This window comes from Nicotiana tabacum, chromosome 11 (genome assembly GCF_000715075.1).
Source record: "Nicotiana tabacum cultivar K326 chromosome 11, ASM71507v2, whole genome shotgun sequence".
Taxonomy (NCBI): Eukaryota; Viridiplantae; Streptophyta; class Magnoliopsida; order Solanales; family Solanaceae; genus Nicotiana; species Nicotiana tabacum.
Window position 1 is genome coordinate 27157399 of NC_134090.1, and position 19844 is coordinate 27177242.

Consider the following 19844-nt stretch of genomic DNA (forward strand, 5'->3'; position numbering starts at 1 on the left):
GACAATATTTTGTCACAACCTTTGTCGTCCCACTGATCTGCATTCATGCCTTAGCCAAGTGCCATGCGCCTTCATTTGCCATAGCCGTCGCCCACAATCAAGGCTGTCTTGCCATCATTCAAGACACCTTGTCTAGCTGACCTACCCAAGCCCATGCACTAACTTAGGCACACTCCCAGCTCCGCACATTGCTTGCCAACGCCCGCATGAACCCATGCCAAGGGGCAATGTACAAGCCCTTGACATTGGTTTTGCCCGACATCCATCACGTCTCTAACATTAGGGGCTAATTAACACTAAGGGGTCGTTCGGTAAGGTGCATAAGAATAATGCTGAATATGGTGTATTAGTAATGCTGGTATTAGTTATGCTTGCATTAGTTATGCTGGTATTAGTTATGCTGACATATTTTTTATCCATTGTTTGGTTTGATGTATTAAAGCATTGCACAATTTCTAAAAAAATTGCTTGTTTACAAAAATACCCTCAAAACTAGTCCATCACTCAAACTTTTTAAAAGAAACATATGTTGAGAAATATTTTTATATGAAAAAATTTTAAAACATTATTTGATTTGTCTACCTATATTGTAAAATAGAACTAAATACTTATTTATGAAAAAGGAAATATGCTAAGTATTTATTTATTTACTAGAGATATAATTTTATTTCTCACTATTTGAATTATTGTAAACTTGCATTAATATAATAACTAGCATATTTTAATCAAGCATAAATTTTGAAGGACAATTTTGTCTTTAACTAAGCTAATACATGCATTAAAACCCATTGCATTGCTAATACCATGGTTTTTTATGCATTAGTTATGCATAGGATAATACCAAATAGGATGTATAACTAATGTTTGCATAACTAATGCATAGGTTTAAAATGTCTACCAAACAAGGTATTATTAATACACAAAGCTAATGGAAGCATTATTTTATCTAATGCATCCTACCAAACGACCCCAAGTGCTAAACACTACTAGTTGCCAAGCCTTTCCCTTCTGTCCTTTCGGAGGTATGTGTAGAACCGAAAACTTATTCGTGAAATTACTAGTGGAGGCAATTTCGAATAGTACATTATCAATATTTTGTGTTTTTTGTTAAAAATTGCAATAAATTAATTTTAGCACTTAAATGGAACGCAGAGTGGAGATCTTTTCCCCCAATAAAGGGAGTAGTTTTCTTCAAGACTATTATAGATATATCTTAAATGATACAAAATGTAGATACATGGTAAATACTTATCTGTTTATATCAAACTATATTAACTCACCATGGTTAATTAATTTAATTAAATGAGAATGCATATAATTTACTATGGTTAAATTAACTTACAGTTTTATAAAAACTAACCTAACGGAATAACTCAAACATAAACGTCTAAAAAGATTGTGATTAGAAAGTAAGAAGCGACTCAAATGTTCTTAGCATAAGTTGGTCTTAATGAAGGACTACATAAAAATAGGACCATAGTCGCTTTTCCTCCAATACATGGCTTTAACTCCAGCTTTCTGTTGCTCTCTTTGTGAAGTTCCTTTCCTTTTTATACAATTACATTCATAACTAAAAATATGTGAAGTATTTCTAGAAAAATATGAAGTATTAAAGTGACACAAATCCTACCAATGCAAGAATGGTTGATCTTCAATAAGAATGAAATAAGTGTTAGTGTAAAGTTTAAAAGGGTATCCATAGCAAGAGCAATGGCCTGATTCATAGGAAGACCAAATCTACAGAGTAAAAGCACTAGTAATACTGTGACATTTTTTTTAAAATATAAAATTTCCAAGTCAAAGTTGTATTCACGAGGACAGGAACAAGAGGGGGGCTTGGCCTTACCTCATAAGTTACAACATAAGGACAATATCTTTGTCCTTAAAAAAAGGGATGGCCAAAACAGAGACTTATTTTGCATCCCTATAATCTAAAAATACTAACTTACAAAAAAATTAGCCTTGTCATATCTTAGCCTTAAACTTGGCATCTGGAATTTGTCCAATAAGAAATGGCCCTTTGCTGCCCGTTGTAGTTCTTCGAAAGAGTAGTAGAAAGAGCTTTGTTGGCTGTCCTAGGCAAGTTTAACTAAGCTGTTCGCCTCTCTGAAGCAATGACTGACATTGACACTACCTTGGCTTAGGATTTGAGAGATTTCATATATCAAATTGACCATCTTGTAGATATTCGCCTGCTTATCCATGATCATCTGTGCAACTGCAATAGAGTCCAATTCAAGAGAGAAATTCTTATATCCATTTAGAATACACCATTGCACTCCAAATTTTACGGCAACTGCCTCTGCGATTATATTACTGCTGCAGGTAGTTGGTTGGGAGAAAGCCATGATTAGATTTACTTTGTAATCTCTTAAAATTCCACCCAGTCTTGATATTCCATTGCTTGTAGTATAGCTACCATCAGTATTCAATTTTATCATTCCTGACTTTGGCGCGTTCCAACAAATAATAATACTCTTAGGAATAGGTTGAAGCTTGCGTAAGGTGTCACAAAAATTGATCCAAGGCAATGTTAAAGTATTGCTAGGGAAAGCCTTCTTTACTGCTGCCTGAATCATCTAACTTATTTGTTGGTTCAATCTGAACATGTTAAAAAACTTTTGATCCCCATATTTGCATGGACACCATTATTTCCCTAAATGCCAGTATACTATGATTGGGACAATCTGAAGAACCAATTTATGAACTGCATTTATTGCCACCAGGAATTCAGTATGGACCTAATGGTACCCAATTGACCCGAAATACCTATAGGACCACCAAAAAAGTTCCATATTTTCCTTGCCGCATCTCCATCCACAAAGACATGTTTGATTGAGTCATTCTTAGGATTGGAACAACAAAAACATGTGGTAGTAATGTTCCTCCCAAACTTACTGATGACTTCATTGAAAGGAAGTTTATTCTGCCATAATCTCCAGGCAAAAAAAGATATTTTGAAAGGGATGCTGAAGTGTCAAACTTTACTCCTTGGCTTTGCAACTCCTTATCATATTCCAAGCAGATTTGTTTGTATATTTACCGGTTTCTTTCAAGTCCCAGTAAAGTTGGTCTTCAGTGTTCTGCCTCCCTATTTCAATGTTTAGGATCCGATGCACCAAATGATCAGGGAGAGTTTCTCTCAGCTTGCATTCATTCCATTCCCCATTAGTTATGAAAGAATTCACCAGAGTTCTGGTACTTTTAGTCGCATTAGAAACTTCAACAGCTAGTGGACCCTTCCCTGTCCAGTTATCCCACCAAAAACTACAACTTCCTGAATTAACATGCCAAATTATTTGGTCTTCAGCTTTTTTTTGTAGCTTGAGTCATGCTTTTTCCACAGGTGGGAATCTCCAAAAGCCCATTGCTTAGTTGCAGGGTGAGCTCTTACACAATACTTATTTTTCAGAAAAGTAGCTAAGAGGGATGACTTCGATCTAAATCTCCACCATCTCTTAATTGCAAGGGTATCACTAATTTCTTCCATTCTTCTTATTCCTATTCCTCCTTCTTCAGTTGGATAACATAACTTTCTCCACGAACTTCAGTGATATTTGTTGGTGTCACCATTAGAACCCCAAAAGAAGTTTGCAAAATATTTTTCCAGTAAGTTCAAGGTTCCTTTGGGAGGTACTAATGCACTAAGGTTGTATGTAGGTAGTGCTTGCAAAACATTTTTTATGAGCACTATCCTTCCTCCATGTGACAACATTCTACCTTTCCAACCATTTAGCCTTTGCATCACCTTGCTTACCATATTGTCAAAATATCCAATCTTTTTTCTTCCTACATATACTGGACATCCCAGGTATGTGAATGGGAATTCCTTCTCCATGAATTTGGTATACGCCCTCATTCTATTGATTCTTGTAGCTGCAGTCTTTGGGGCAGTGAGAAAGTAACTCTTGTTGTTATTGACTTGTTGTCCAGAGCTTTGCTCATATCTTCTTATTTGTTTTATGATCAACCCGATGGATCTATTATTGCCATTGCTGAAAATGAGAATATCATCTGCATAAGCCATGTGATTAATCAGTGGACCATTAGTAGGCATAGAGAAAGGTATAAATTTTCTATTAGCATGCAAATTATTTAGAGATCTTGGCAGCACTTCTGCTGCAATAATAAAAAGAGATGGTGACAAAGGGTCTCCCTGTTTGAGTCCTTGTGAAGAGGTAAATAAACCAGTTCTAGATCCATTAATGATGATTGAATACCAGACTCTTGAAATTAGTCTAAACACCATGTCAGTCCGTAGGTCTGAAAAACCAATTTTTTTTAAAACAGCAGTAACAAAGGTCCATGACATTCTATCATAGGCCTTTTCCATGTCTAATTTCATAATAATATTTCCTCCTTTATTGGTTTGTGAGATAGACTGAATAATCTCCTGTGCCAATTGAATGTTTTCAGTATTAGTCTATCTTTAACAAAATCACTTTGATTTTCCGGGAATAAAAGGGAGTAGGGGGTTTAGTCACATTGAAATAATTTTATTTGCTAAATTTGACAGACTTATAGGTCTAAAATCTGAAAAATAAGAAGGAATTTCAATTTTAGGGATGAGAACTAAACATGTACGAGAATAAAATTTTGTAAGGTTTTTCCCTTTGAAAAACTAATGAACAAAGGATATTATATCCTCCTTTATGATATCCAACTGTTTAACCAAAAATCTGAGTCTTTGATCAAAGCTAAAAAGAAATTCGGGTTACTGATAATCAGGAGACGAAAATAAAATATTTTTGAGAATGATGGTAAAGCAGTAAATAGTTTTGTATTTCAGTAAGATTCCAATAGTATTTCGTATCCTCACAGATGGTGAATTCTTCTCCTTTTATAGTTAATTCTAGGAGAAGATGTAATGCCTTTGTCTTAATGAGGCAATTATGAGCAATAAATGATATTAAAAGAAACGTTACACAATCATTTCTTTTTAAATCAAATATTCTAACGTATTTGATATTTAATGCTGTATTTAAACTCTTTTACGTCATCAGATTCGTATCTTCAACTTCTTCCGATCTTCGGTCTTTAAATGACTTGGATAGGTACGAGACTCGTACCTATTTTAGTAACGGTCCGCACCTATGTTGCTTTCTTTTTCCCTTATCTGTTGTCGCCCGTGCCTCTTGGCTATTTGTTGTGCTTTGACCGTTTGACCAGTCCACGTGACATGCCACGTCACCTACAATGTAAATTCAGTTTTTTTCCAATATAGATAGTCCCCCTACTTTCCATTTATTTATCAAGTAAATAATTGGGAAGTGGATCTTCATAAAAAGGGAATTTTTGCCGTAATTAATATTATGACAAATACTGACGCTTCAATTGTCCCTTCCATTTAATGCTTTACATACGTGTCACCTTCTGATTGGTTCTGCAATTCTACACCCTTTTTTTGAGATTTCTTTATTCACACTATTCACGAAATGATAGTTGCCTTTATTATAGGTTTTTCATCATTGCACTTCTAAGTTTGACGGTTGTCATTATAAGCATTTTTAATCCTCTTTCGTTTACCTTCTTCTTCATAGATCTTCAACAAGCAATTTCTTACTTACTTGTATTTTCTCTCCCCTTTAGTACATCCTTCTTCAACTATATCATCTCCAAACCCTAACCCTAGAAAAGTTCCAATTCTCGATCACTTCCCCAATGCCCCCACAAGACATAGGAGAGGCAGAGGAGGTAGGCTTCGGAGCTTGGGCCTAGGGTCCACTCGTGATGGTTTATCTGGTCCTGCTTCTGCTTCTCCTAGTATCGGGAGTTCTATTCCGAAGACCCCTTCTTCTAAAGGTAAAGAAATCCTTGATTCTTCTCAAAAACCTTTAGTCGATGAAATTGTTCCCAATGATTTATCTTTTGGGAGTGATAGAACGTCTCTTCAAAGGCAAATTGTAAATTTAGAAAAAGCTGACACGTATCCTTCATTAGTAACCGAGCTTACAATTCCTACCATCAGAAGGGATTGTAACTGGAGCAATAGTCTTCGAATGTCAATTCCTTCCCCAAATCAAAGAATTTCTTCCTTTAGAAATGGTTACTCTTTTGTTTATACTTACCCATTTACTTTGGGTTTTAATCCTCCGGTTGACCCAGTCATTATTAACTTTTGCCGTTTCTTTAAAATCTGTTTGGCCCAAGTCGGTCCCCTAGTGTGGAGAGCAGTGGCTTGTCTGAGATACTTATCTGCCAAAGCCAATGTTGACTTCACCCTTTCTCACCTTATTCATTTATACCATCCCAATTTAATGCGCCATGGGGTTTTTACCTTAACTGCAAGAAGAAAAAAGGTTTTGGTAAGCCCTGAAGATGACAGGGATCGTGGATGGTACACCCGTTACGTTGCTGTACGTACGGTGGACTTTCTTGGTGAAACAAATATTCCCTTCCCTGAGAAGTGGAATTTTGCACGTAAGTTTTCTTTTATTTACCGCACCTATTTTTGAGAATTCTGATTCTTTTTCTCACTTCGTCTCTTTTTGTTTTTTTGTAGCAACCATGGGAGATGTGGAACTTATTCCTGACTTCCGTAGTTGGGTAGATTCAATTTTGAAGATTGCTCCTAAGGATCAAAGAACTTGGAAATCAATTTCTTCTTTACATGGCTGGAAGGTGAAAACACATGGTATGTCCCTTTTTACACGTTTTTTTCTTTTTACATGTTTAGCACCTTTTTCTCAATGTTGATTATGTATCCTTCTTTTGATCAGGATTTGGTGTTAGAGGAATGGAAGCTGAAGTAGCTATGGCCATTCGCATGTCTGCTAATGCTGCACTTGATTTGAACAAGGCTCGAACTTCGCTTCCCAAAAGGAAAGCTATAGGAGAAAGCTCTGAGAATGAGGAAGAGGAAGATACCTCTTTAATTGCCAGGCCAAGAGTTAGGAGACGAGTCATTAACAGTGATGAAATTGAGGATACCCCTGCTCAAACTTCATCCACCGAACCTGTTTTGATTCATTCTGACGAGGACACCGTGCCAAAAGATACTAATGAATTAACTCAGCGTCTTTTTGATAGTGGTTTTGAGAGTGGCTAGCTCGGCCCTGTTTTTGATGAAGCTCCTCTCTCCTCATTCGTTCCTATTTCCTCCATTCCTTTGCCAGTTTCAACTGCACCTGCTTCCGTTCCTGTGTTGGTTTCTTCATCTTCTCCTTCCATCCCTTATTTGACTCCTATGACTCCTGTTGCTGTGTTTAAATTTTCTACTACTCCTCCTTCCATGGCTTCTCCTCCCTTCGTTCAGCATACAGAGGCGGGTTCTAGCAGTAGAACCATGGCTATGAGAAGTGTTACTCTTGAAGTTTCTGCCAACCATAGCCTTTTGAGAAAGACTGGTGGAGCTGATGTTTGGCTCGAGCCTCTAATCGGTGATATTGATAAGAAGAAGATGGAGAGCCACAGCTGCCTGACTTTGATGAATGACATAGTTCATTCTACTTTGAAGGTATTTTTCCTTTACTAACAAGTTTTTTGTTTTTAATCTACAAATACTCATTTCTATGTGTTATCTCTGTAGGCTAACCTCATTGGTACAGAATTGATGGGAAGAATTTCCCTTCTGGAAAGAAAAACCCGTGAGTCTAAAAATCTATCCATGAGGCCGAGAAAATAGCCAGGGGAGCCCAGCTTGAAGCAGCTAATTGGAAAGAACAGTTTGAGAATGCTCAGGGGACCATAGAGGAGTTGCAAGAAAGTAGAAATCTCCTGGAGCAGCAAAAGCATGGTTTGACTCTGAACTAGCAACTGCCAAGGCTTTTTCAAGCCAATTTAAAAGAGATAAAGAGCTTTTGGAGTGCTCATTGTCAGAACAATTATCAAAGGCTAGTGAAGAAGTCAGGGAGCTTAAGGCACTTTTAGCCAAGAAAGAAGAGTATGCAGGAGAATTAGTGCAAAGCTTGACTTACAGACCTCCTCTGACGAGATTCGAGCTTTGAAGAGTTCTCATGCCTCCCTTGAAGCTTCCCTTGATTCCCATTTAGCTGAACATCAAATATTGAAGAATGATCTTGTTATGTGGGAAATGGAGTATGGACTTCTGGAGGAGAACTTCAACATAGAGGTAAGTTGGATTTTCCTGAAATATCGCCGTGATGCTTTGATGGAAGCTGCTCAGGAAAGCTTCGATTTTCAATCTGAATTAGCCAAAGTCTTAGACACTATCGAGAAAAGTCAACAACCTGTTGATACTCCTTCTCCTGCACTTGAAGCTCCTGGAACGGAAGAGCTTTTAAATGAAGAAGTGGCTACTGCAACAATTGGGGTTGCAATTCAGGCTCCCGAGGGTGAAACTTCTATGACACAGTCCATGGAAGCTGAAGCTCCTGTGACTCTTGCTTCCCTCGGTGATTTCAACATTCCAAGCCCAATTAAAATTGCTCCTGAAAATGAAATTGCAACTTCTGATGTTCCAACCCCTTCAGTGACTAGTTAAATGTATTTCAAACTTTACTGTTGCTTTTGTTTTTATTAATTGGTGGTGTTATCCCTTGACAACTTTAAGGGATCTTTTGACGAAGTCCCCAGTTATCATAATGGGGCATTTGTAAAAAACAAATATTTTGCTGACTAAGTTTGTACTTAGTGTTTTACATTAAGAAGTTTTTATTGGTACTTCTGTATATTTTATTCTTGCCCATTTATATAGGACTTATAGAATAGCTTAGCATTTTTATCCTTTTAAAATGCTTTATGATTCTTCTCATGGATTATCAACATGAGGCTTATAAAAGAGGGCCCTTTTATTTTATCGACACTTAATGAAGAAGACGTCTCAACTTCATAATTGTGTTATAATATGATGAAAGAAATAGGAATACACATGTTTTGTATGAAACAACTTTGGCAAGTTTTTATTCATGAACTTTAACAAGTGTTTAACTATTACATGTATTACAATACATCTACAACTTTCTCGTAACTGTTTTTCTTGTAACAAATTTGTACATAACATAGAATAAACAAGGTTTTTCTTCATAACCTGTTTCAGTACATAGTCATGACCCTATCTTTATATATTAAGAAGGGTTTGAGAGGTGACTTTGTTTATGAGTTTGAGAGATGACTCTGTTGTTCTCATGAATGCTGAAGACTTCGTAACTTTTTCTCAACACTTGTCTCTTTGTGGCCGACTTTTGTTCGATATTCGTATCTGTTTCTCTACACATATCTGTGTATAATATGTAGTCCCCCAAGTGTTTGAGCGGTGAAGTATGAAGCCTCGAGCACTTGTTTATTTCTTTTACTTTGGCCCTTTTCCTGAAACAGAAAGATATACGGGACTCGGAGGTGCGATTATAGATGAAGACTGCCTAACTCGTGTGTATTTCCATCAGATTAATTGTAACCCTGGGCTGGGAAATTAAGAATACTCCATTTTGCCTTGCAGGTTGTGACTCATCATTTGGCACGAGTTAGGGTTTTTTGCCTAGCATCTAAAATCGTTAGTAAAACAATAATAATTCAAGAGAGAAATTTTAACATGGTGATACCTGACCGTGGGTACTTTCTCAGAAGTAATATCTTTTTAAATGGACGACATTCCAATGTGAGGGTAAAACTTTGCCGTCCATTGTCTCCAACTCGTATGCTCCTTTTCCCGCAATGTCACGGACTTTGTACGGTCCTTCCCACGTTGGACTTAGCTTTCTTGAATTAGCAGCCTTTGCAGATTGGAACACCTTTTTAAGCACGAAGTCCCCAATTTTGAAAAATCTGAGGCGTGCTTTCCTATTGTAATATCGTTCAATTACTTGCTTTTGTGCTGCCATTCTTATCAATGCAGCTTCTCTTCTTCCTTCAAGCAAATCATGGTTGACCCGCATCTCTTCATCATTCGATTCCTCCGTTTCCCGATCGTACCGTATGCTTGGCTCACCTATTTCAACTGGAATTAAGGCTTCCGCACCATAAACCATTGAAAATGGTGTTTCTCCAGTGCTTGTTTTTGTCGTTGTACGATAAGCCCATAATACTCCAGGTAACTCCTCAGGCCAATTACCTTTTGAATCCTGTAACCTCTTCTTCAAGTTGTTGATAATGACTTTGTTAGTGGATTCCGCTTGTCTATTACCCACTGGATGGTATGGCGTAGACGTTATCCTTTTAATCTGCCAACTTCGAAGAAATTCTGTGATTTGAGCTCCAATGAATTGTGGTCCATTGTCATACACGATCTCCTTTGGTGCTCCAAAGCGGCATATTATATTTCGCCATATGAAGTCTTTAACTTCCTTCTCTCGTACCTATTTAAATGCCCCTGCTTCTACCCATTTAGTGAAATAATCTGTAAGTACAAGTAGAAACTTTACCTGACCTTTTGCTTGTGGAAGTGGACCTACGATATCCATTCCCCATTTCATAAAGGGCCATGGGGCTATAACAAGATGTAGTAACTCAGCTGGTCTATGCATATTATTGCCATATCTTTGACATTTATCACATTTGGACACGAAACTGTTTGCCTCTTCTTCCATCTTAGGCCAATAATATCCTGCACGTATTAATGTTCTTACCAGTGACCTCCCCCATGCGTGATTTCCACAATGTCCTTCGTGCACTTCTCTCATCACATATTCTGTTTGAGAGGGTCCGAGACACCTTGCTAGTGGTCCACCGAACATCTTTCGATAAAGATTTCCTTGATATAAACAATATCGAGCAGTTTTTTTGCGAAGCGCATGAGCCTTTCCTTTGTCATTAGGCACGGTACCGTGCTGTAAAAAGGCAACAATTTCGTTTCTCCAATCCCATGTTAAATGATTAAAATTTACCTCGTTTTTATCAGGTTCGAGAATAGAATGAAATAAATGTATGACTGAAGCATTTGTATCGTTTGCTACGTCTGCTGCAGATGCGAGATTAGCTAAAACATCTGCCTCTACATTTTCATCTCTTGGGATCTGCACTACTTTCCATGTTTGGAATTGCTTTATTAACTCCCGTACCTTTGCGAGGTATTCTTGCATTCGCGTCTCCCTGGCTGTATAAGTCCCCAGCATTTGATTGACCACGAGTTGAGAATCACTCTTGATTATAATCTGTGTTATGCCGAGTTCTCGTGCCAATTCTAGACCTGCAATTACAGCCTCATACTTTGCTTCATTGTTAGTTATAGAGTGACATTTTATAGCCTGTCTAATAGTCTCACCCGTAGGTGGTACGGGGACTATCCCTAGGCCTGCCCCTTTTACATTAGATGAACCATCAGTGAATAAAACCCAAGTCCCCGGGTTTGTACCATTAAAGACTAGCAATTCTTTTTCTGCTTCTAAATGCATCCCCTGACTAAAATCGGCCACGAAATCAGCTAGTAATTGAGATTTTATAGCGGTCCTGGGTTGATAAATGATTTCGTATTCACTTAGTTCTATAGCCCATTTTGCTAATCTTCTTTAAAGTTCGTGTTTATGCAAAATATTTCGAAGCGGAAAAGCAGTAACTACAATAATGGGATGACATTGAAAATAAGGTCTTAATTTTCTAGATGCCATGATCAAATCTAATGCTAACTTTTCTAGATGTGGGTATCGTGTCTCAGCATCCAATAAGGACTTACTTACATAATAAATAGGAGATTGTTTACCTTGGTCCTCACGGACTAAAACAGCACTCACCGCGACTTCAGATACAGCCAGATAGATGAGAAGCTTTTCCCCTACCTTTGGTTTTACCAATAACGGTAGTTTTGACAAATAAGCTTTCAAATTTCTAAGGGCTTGTTGACAATCTTCATTCCATTCAAAATGATCTTGCTTTTTGAGTGCAGAGAAAAACTTAAAACACTTTTCTGAGGATTTGGAAATAAATCTCCCCAAAGCTGCAATTCTTCCCGTTAATCTTTGGACTTCCTTTTTATTAGTAAGGATATCAGGGATTTCTTCTATTGCTTTGATTTGAGAAGGATTTACTTCAATACCACGGTTAGAAACAAGAAAACCCAAACACTTACCTGATGCAACTCCAAATGCACATTTTTCTGGGTTGAGTTTCATATTAAATTTTCGCAAAATTTCAAATGTAATAGATAGATGAGAAATATGATCATGAGACTGCTGGGTTTTGACGAGCATATCGTCTATATATACCTCCATTGTTTTCCATAAATGTTCTTGAAACATTTTGGTGACCAACCTTTGATAGGTTGCCCCAGCATTTTTGAGACCAAAGGGCATTACTTTATAACAGTAAGTCCCCCTGTCTGTGATGAAAGAAGTTTTTTCTTCATCACCAAGATCCATTTTAATTTGATTATATCCCGAATATGCATCTAAAAAGCTTAAAAGTTCATGACCTGCGGTTGCATCAATTAGTTGGTCTATATGCGGTAAAGGAAAAGAATCTTTTGGACAGGCTTTGTTTAGATCGGTATAATCCACACAAACGCGCCACTTACCATTTTTCTTGGGTACGACCACCGTGTTAGCTAGCCAATTAGGATACTTTACCTCACGGATCGATCCGATTTTTAATAATTTTTGGACCTCATCCTGAATCACCTGGTTCTTGAAAGCACCTTGCTTTCTTTTCTTTTGCTTTATTGGTGTGAAAGAAGGGTCCTCATTGAGTTTGTGAGTCATCACATCCGGTGGTATCCCTGTCATATCAGCGTGGGACCAAGCAAAGCAGTCTAAGTTAGCTTTTAAAAATTCAGTTATCATACCTCGCATGTCTGAGCTTAAATTGGCTCCGACATAAACCTTCCGTTCAGGCCATTGCTTAAATAATATCACTGCCTCAAGCTCTTCAATTGTTGTTTTGATGCTTTCATTTTCTTCAGGTTCCTGAATTGTATCAGGCCTCGAGTCCAAATCTGTCTTTTCTTGTTCAGCTGAAGTTTGATCTTTTGCACCTTCAATTGTTTCCTGTAATTGCTATTTTTCTTTATTTACGGTGTTCATACCTGTTACAGCGTTGACACTTCTAGCCGTCTGCTGATCCCCACGAATTTGGAAAATTCCCCATGTTGATGGGAATTTAATAACTTGATGTAGAGTTGATGGGACACCATCCATATCATGTATCCATAGTCACCCCATGATCATATTGTAGGCCATTTCCATATCAACTACCTGAAATTTAGTTTCTTTAACAACACCCGTAGCAAAAGTTGTTAGAATTACCTCTCCTTTTGTTACCACACTTGAATTATCGAAGCCTGACAAGGTGTGCGCCTTGGGTATCACTTTTTCTTCAGCTTGCTTTTCACGTAATACCCTTAGTAGTATAATATTTACGGAACTCCCTGGATCAATCAAAACTCGTTTTACATTAGTATCATGTACAAGTAAAGATATTACCAGAGCGTCATTATGTGGAGTTATCACTCCTTCGGTATCTGCGTCATCGAACGAAATACTTTAATTTTCTAAGACCTGCCACACCCGTTTCCCGTGTGTAATTGTTACCTTAGAAACCTTGTTGGAGGCTGTGTAGGTTATGCCGTGAATATCTTCTCCCCCACTTATCACATTCACTGTCCTCTTGGGTGAAGGAGGCTTTGGTGGCTCTTGCCTATTTTTCATATAGGCTTGTTTTCCTTTTTCACTAAATAACTCAGTGAGGTACCCTTGCTTCAATAGGTGATCCACTTCACTCTGCAAGAATCTACATTCTGAAGTTTTGTGCCCGTGATTATTGTGGAATTCGCACCAATGATCTGGATTGCGTCTATTTGGATTTGACCGCATCTCTTTTGGCCACCGTACCTTATCTCCCATGCTTCTTAAAACAGCCACGAGCTCGGAGGTAGAGACATTAAAATTATATCCGCTGAATCGTGCCTTTAAACTTCTGTCATCATCTCGTGACTCTTGTCTGTTCCGATCATTCCTGAATTTCGAAGAAGAACCAGAGTCCCTGTTCCTCGATTTTTGATCATATTGCTGGCTATCTTGTTTTGACCGTGGGTCTTTTCCTGCAGGTCCCATATATGGATCGTACCTATTTTTACCTAAATTGTTTTCAGTTTCTGATTTGGGGACCACCCCTTTCTTCATGATGAAACTTAGGTACGGTATCTTCTTCAATTCGCAGCTTCGTACTATACCTGTTGTAAACATCATTCCACGTGGTTGCAGGAAATTCTCGAAGGCTTTCTTTGAGTCGTCTCGTGGCTTCAGAACTTTTGTCATTTAAATTACTTGCAAAGGCTATTGCAGCCCAGTTGTCAGGCATACGGGGTAGAGTCATTCTTTCATGCTGGAATCTATCAACAAAATCTCTAAGCAACTCCGAATCCCCTTGTTTGATTTTGAAAATATCTTCCATTCTTTTCTCAACCTTTTGTGCTCCCGAATGCGCTTTAATAAAAGAATCTGCAAGCTCAACAAAAGAATTTATAGAATTTTCAGATAAAAGAGAATACCAGGTTAATGCACCCTTGGTGAGTGTTTCTCCAAATTTTTTGACCAGTACTGATTCAATTTCTTGTTTGGTCAAGTCGTTGCCTTTCACGCCTGTTGTAAATGCAGTCACGTGGTCCCGTGGGTCTGTAGTACCATCATATTTCGGGATGTCTGGCATTTTGAACTTTTTCGGAATTGGAAGGGGAGCAACACTTGGCTTCCAAGGTTGTTGTGAGTATTTGTCCATGTCTACTCCTTTTATTACAGGCGGAACTCCAGGGATTTGCTCAATACGCTCATTTTGTTCCTTAATCTGTTTCTGCAAGGTTAGTACTAAATTTTGCAAATATGAATTATTTGAATTACCTGGTCCTCCTTCCTGTGGTTCACTGGTGGTTGCTCCATTTCCAGAATTAACAAGACCAGAACGGGGATTCTCCAATGTATTATTATTAGGAGTTGATGTGGGTGGTGCAGCAGGCAATCGACTAACTAGAGCCTGAAGAGCTTTGCCGACCTGTGCATCAATTAGCTTTTGTAAAGCTTCATTTGTACCTTCAAAGTGTTCAGATTGTTCTTGTTGATCAGCACGGGATTCAGTAATAGGAGTGCCTTCACGAGATTGACGTGGTGAATCTGGAGGGGAGGGAACCACGTCACCTTGATTTTGATGGATTTGATTTTCATGGTTTCCCAATGTGTTATTACTATTATTGTCGGTGTTGTTGTTTGACATGGTGATAACAATGGACAAGATATAGCTTAAAAGAAAAGATTATCATATTCCCGGTAACGGAACCAATTTGTTTAACCAAAAATCTGAATCTTTGATCAAAGCTAAAAAGAAATTCGGGTTACTCATAATCAGGAGACGAAAATAAAATATTTTTGAGAATGATGGTAAAGCAGTAAATAGTTTTGTATTTCAGTAAGATTCCAATAGTATTTTGTATCCTCACAGATGGTGAATTCTTCTCCTTTTATAGTTAATTCTAGGACAAGATGTAATGCCTTTGTCTTAATGAGGCAATTATGAGCAATAAATGACATTAAAAGAAACGTTACACAATCATTTCTTTTTAAATCAAATATTCTAACGTATTTGATATTTAATGCTGTATTTAAACTCTTTTACGTCATCAGATTCGTATCTTCAACTTCTTCCGATCTTCGGTCTTTAAATGACTTGGATAGGTACGAGACTCGTACCTATTTTAGTAACGGTCCGCACCTGTGTTGCTTTCTTTTTCCCTTATCTGTTGTCGCCCGTGCCTTTTGGCTATTTGTTGTGTTTTGACCGTTTGACCAGTCCACGTGTCATGCCACGTCACCTACAATGTAAATTCAGTTTTTTTCCAATACACCAACAACTATGAAAAAAGGTCCCATTGTATCCATCTGGACCAACAACACTGTCTCCATTGAGGTTGTGAACCACATCTTTTATATCCTCTTCTGTAGGAATACTTGCTAGTCTACTATTCTGATCCTCGGAAATAACACGAGGAATACAATTCAGGATTGAACTGTGTAGCTTTGGCTTTGGCAAGTTAAAAATATTTTTGAAGTGCTTCTCAGCTGCCTTTGCTATCTTTTCCCCTCCTTGAATCCATCTTCCCCTGCTAATTTTGATTTTATGAAGTTGTAATTTTCTTCTCTTGTTTCTCATAAGACAGTGAAAATAGTTAGTGTTAGCATCACCCTCTTCAAACCATTTAACATTAGCTTTCTTGCATTCCTAACCACTTAATATATTCAGCATGCACTTTATTGAATTCTATCCTCCCTTGATCTATATTGGTGAGGCTATCCATTTTTTCTTTTTCCTGGACCTTTTTTTCCTATTTCAGAACATGTTCATTTACATCTCCAATGTCCTCTCTAGACCAATCACTTAGTTTTTTTGAGAGAATTTTTAATTTGGATTGTAACTTCCACATTGAGTTACCTTAAATTTGAGTGTCCCAAACCTCCTTAACAATATCAAAGAAGCCTGGTTGTTTAATCCAAAAATTGAGGAACCTAAAGTATTTGATGTTCTTGTGGCCTGGCTGAAAACTCTTCATCAGAAAAGGTCTGTGATCTGATCCTGTTCTGACTGGGTGCCTGATGGTGCTATTTTGAAACCTCTGAGCCCAGAGATCATTGATGAACACTCTATTAAATCTCTTTCATACCCTCTTCTTTATTCTTCTGTTATTGCACCATGTAAACTTTGGGCTTGTGAAACCAATATCTGTGACTCCACAGTTATCCATATAATTGATGAACTCCAAACTTTTGTACATTCTGTGTGCCTTGCCACCTAATTTTTCCTCAATGTCTGCAATGACATTAAAATCACCACCCACGCATCAAGGACCATCAATTGACTGACTCAAGATTTCCAAGCTATTCCATAGATATTTTCTCTCCCCAGGACTCACATTTAGCATATATAGTAGTGATAAAGATATACTGTGACATTTGAATCACAACTTTGTTGGTAACATTTGAAGTATTAACAAATATCCCAATTCGCATGATTCCTTTGTTGAACAGATTGGTTAGATCAACTATTGGCAACTACTATATATGAAATATTACTTAGGTGAAGTACATAAATGGCCATTTTAAGTCATCCACAACGATCAAATAGATACCTCTACAGACCTATTTATCAAGTAGGCATCTCAAGTTATTTTTCAGTGTGTCTTATGCACACTCATGCTCGACAAATCTTATAGATGAGTTACACTCGCAGATGACGTGGCAAATTAACAAATCAAAAGATAACACCTAAAATTTCTTTTAAATTTTTTTTCTATAGTTAATAAAAAAAGGAAAAGAGAAACAAAATATTAATAAAAAATCAAAAATTAAATCGAATAAAAACTTACCCGTACCTGATGTTTACACCAAATGTAATTAAATTAACCATATAAGACAAATTAAGATCTATTAGGAATTTTATTTAAAATAAACAAATAAAAATTAAAAAAGGAAGTAAGTCATATTTACTAACATATCTTCAGAAAAACTTTTACTAACATAACTTCAGGAAAACTTAGGGTTGCCATAAACTTCCTCATTTTTCTTTCTTTTATTCCTAATCTTCTTCACGGTGTTTGGCTAAATTTCAAAGTACTAATCATTTCTGATCTTTTTCGAGCGTAAACCATAATTTCGAAATAACAATAATTATAATTGGGACTTGGGAGTTAGATTACGAGCCATAGCCATGAAGGTTCCTATTTTTTTACTAGTATATTGCTCATGAATTAGTTGCTAGTATGATGCTCAATTAGTCTTGCACTCTCAGACTTGGGAAGCATAGGTTATGATAGTAATTTATACTTTTTATTACTAAATTAGATTCGATGAAAAATAATAAATGGTGTTCAAAGGTGAAATTGATAGTATGACATTGTATAATTTTAAATCTCTTGCGGAAAATAATATTATCAAGAAATAGTCCAGGGATAAAGTAGTTTTGCATAATTTTTGTAAAATTTGGGAATAAATTATTTGGTAAGAGCCAGTGATACCGTTGTCACACCTCCTTATTTACTACACCCCAAGAAGGGTGATATAAGAGAGTTTTTTCCAACTTAAAGTGACAAAATCGAAACGGGATCATTTTATTAAAATTCAGAGTCGCCACTTGGGATAATTTTATGGTGTCCCAAGTCACCGGTTCAAATCCCGAATCGAGGAAAAGATTGACTCTGTTTTACAGTCCGCGAACACAGAAATCCGAGTAAGGAATTCTGTTAACCCGGGAGAAGGTGTTAGGCATTTCCGGATTCCGTGGTTCTAGCACGGTCGCTCAACTGTTATAATTGGCCTATTATCTGATTTTTAATACATATTTTAGCCCATGGTACAACTTTAACTTTATAACCGCTTTTAGTTAATATTAGGAAGATTTCAACGTTATTTAAAACACGTCTTGAACCACGTCACATAAATGCACCCGCGGTCCTCGACATATTTTATCTAACATTGTTGAGATTTGAATTTGGGTCACATAAATGCACACCCGAGTTTAGGAAGGTAATTTTTTAAAATAGCGCGCCTAAAGCAAGCTACGATGCCCATGAGCTATTAATCTAGACTAATTTTAATATTATTATAAGGACATGATTTATGGAAGGGTTATGGAAAATTGAGTAAGTTAATTTATAGAATAATTAGGTTAGCATGGCCCAAGACTTGCAGCCAAACAACTAAAGCCAGATATTCATTAAAAGGTTCAGATCTTCCAATACTAGATCAAAGACCAAATTCTGTATTTCAAAACATTCAACGATCCAAATCTAAATCCGTTCCTATGTGATCCATTTTTGTCTGACCAATTTGCCTTTAAGATCAAGCTTACTATTAGCCCATGTAATTTAAAGAACAATTTAACGAGTTGCCTTAATAAAATTACTTGACAGAATAGAGTAACTAATAAACATAGAATCAACCAATTTGAAGACATTCAAATACTCAAACAGTTTAAATAACAATTCCGAACAAATCAACCATAAAATGAGATTAGAAAAGAAAGAACCTCGACAAAAACTCTTCTGTGTATTTATAAAGGACCTTCGAAACAAAGCTTGATACACCAACGAAGCTTGATACACCAACAAAGTCGTTCAACTAGCAAATAGAACCCGACGACAAATACTGAAAAATACGAGCAAGACCGACAGAACCCCGACTGGAAAAGCTCGACGCAAGATGCCGTCGTGTTACGCAACAAGGGGTTGTTTTGGCTGGTTTCGCGCCACTTCGGGGTGATTTAAAGCTGAAGTTTGGAGGGTATTTTCACTGAGATTAATGGAGTCCAACAGAACAGGTTTTCCGGCAAACAAAACGAAAGGAAATCTGGCCAGCAAATAGAGTCACCAACAGCGACGCTACTGCCACGACGAGCAACGTCTTAAGGGAGAATAGAACGAAACAGATCGACAACGAACGTCAAAAACAACGAACAAACCGAGTAGTGTCTCGAGGGACTGACAATCACTGAAACTTGGACATTTCTAGCCAGATCTACAGGTTAGAAGTGAAGGAAACGAAAATAATGGTGGTAAAGCTGTCATGGCCATCGCCAGTCATCACCTTCGATGGCAGCGACGACCATGGAAATGGCAAGAGCTGCTGTGAGGAAGATGAAGCCGCTACCTTGTGTTCAAATGGCTGAAGCCTTGGTCTGGGTTGCTAGGGTTCTTTTGTTTGTGTAGAAGAAAATGGAGGTCCTTGTCTGTTAGGCTTTTCTTGCTAGCCTCTCCTTTGTTGTTGTCTTTTCAGAAGATAAGGGTCCTCTCCCATGTAAAAGAAACGGCTGCTCCTCATAATGTCTAGGTCTAATGTGTATTTTTGTGTATTTTGCCAATTAGTCCCTAGGTCTTTTATGTTAAGTCCTTAGGGTCTTTTTATTTATTTTTTGTTCTAAAGAAGAGTCTAGAAGAGTCCTTAGGATTAACTTAATGGGTATTGAATATTGAGCTTAAGGAA

At 37.4% G+C, this 19844-nt stretch overlaps 1 long non-coding RNA gene across 1 annotated transcript; it reads right to left on the reverse strand.

Moving 5' to 3' along the window:
• Positions 1 to 1738: 1738 nt before the first annotated feature.
• Positions 1739 to 19627, reverse strand: LOC107797022 (uncharacterized). Its single transcript, XR_012696477.1, has 2 exons — positions 18892 to 19627; positions 1739 to 4014 (listed from the first exon to the last, which is right to left on the reverse strand). It is a non-coding gene; the product is annotated as an uncharacterized LOC107797022 (long non-coding RNA).
• Positions 19628 to 19844: the final 217 nt, after the last annotated feature.